The sequence below is a fragment of the Myotis davidii genome, unplaced genomic scaffold, assembly GCF_000327345.1.
Source record: "Myotis davidii unplaced genomic scaffold, ASM32734v1 scaffold743, whole genome shotgun sequence".
In the NCBI taxonomy this organism is placed as follows: domain Eukaryota; kingdom Metazoa; phylum Chordata; class Mammalia; order Chiroptera; family Vespertilionidae; genus Myotis; species Myotis davidii.
The window spans coordinates 2,193,528-2,194,852 of NW_006296221.1; positions in this window are offsets into that span (position 1 = coordinate 2,193,528).

Genomic DNA, 1,325 nt, shown 5'->3' on the forward strand with positions numbered 1-1,325 from the left:
CATTATTTCCCCAAAATTTTAGAATACTTTATAGTTGTCCTCAAACTGGGAACCTGGAATATTTAGACTGGAATCTGAATTTTAATTCTGACTTTGGCACTAACTGGCTGTATGAGCTTGGGCATGACCCGGGGCTCAGGTTTACTCATTTTAAAATGACTTAAAAAGAGAAAATCAGGTGGCAACTCTTTTCTAGGTTTACAATTCAGTGTTTATGTATCATGACCTCTGATTAAAGTCAATATACTGTTAATTAGGGTAGAAAGTTGTACTGTATAACTGAAGTTATGTCACTTATGTCATAAGTGAAGATATTCACTTTTCTTTGTGCTAACTTTGAAATGTGGTACAAAGATTTTTTAAAAAAACTCTTTATCAGCTACAATATTAAGGTTGTATTTAACCTTAGCAATTGCCATTCTGAGGATTGGATACGATCCTGATTATGGTCTTCCCAGGCATCCGAACATTCATTTTCCATACTACATAGATCACCCAGCTTGGGTTGGTCCACAGATCTTTTTCTTTGCATTTTTTTTTTCCGGGGATGAATGCAATTGAGCAAGCAGATAGGGTTTCGGGGAGAGATCTACAAAAGTCCTAAGAGTCATCTTACTCCAAAAACTTGCTACGACTTTAGGGACAGCTCTAACGGTTGTGTGACTTCTGAACTTTCCCTTGGCTTAGGAGTCCACATCCATAAAATAACACCTATCTTGCAGGGTTACTGTAAGAACGAGGATAGAGATAGGGTTCACACCAGGGCAGTGTATTAAAAAAACACACGGGGAGGGGCGGGGAAGCCAATTATGTCCTTACTACCAATTTCCTCTATTCCATATTAATTTAAAAACATCAAGAGGTTGAGCCTATGTTGTCCGGATCGGGTAAAAGAAAAGAAGGGGGGGAAAAAGGGTTATAGCTAGTTTTGAAATTTTTCTCAGCTCATTTTCTTCACTGCAATTGAGAGTGTCTCGTGGGCGGCTTCAAGTTCTAGAACTGGAGTTATAAAATAGCTGAGTTCCAGTCCCGGCTCTGCCCCTTACCAGCTGCATGATCTCGATTGGTTTCTCAAACTCTCCTAATGCCAGGCTACTCCAGATAGGTAGGATTTCCTAGCTGGGACTGACCATTTTCCTCTCTCAGTTTCCTGATCAGAGGGACGTGAAGGCCTTCGGGGAATCCTCCGGCCCAGCAGCCGCTCAGGCGCCATACAAGCCTGGAAGAGAAGGAGGCCAGCGGAAGGAAGTAGGGCGGGCCTGGAATTCCCGCCTCCGGTGCGTGCGCGCTCACGCACGCACGCACGCACGGCACGCTGCGGAAGC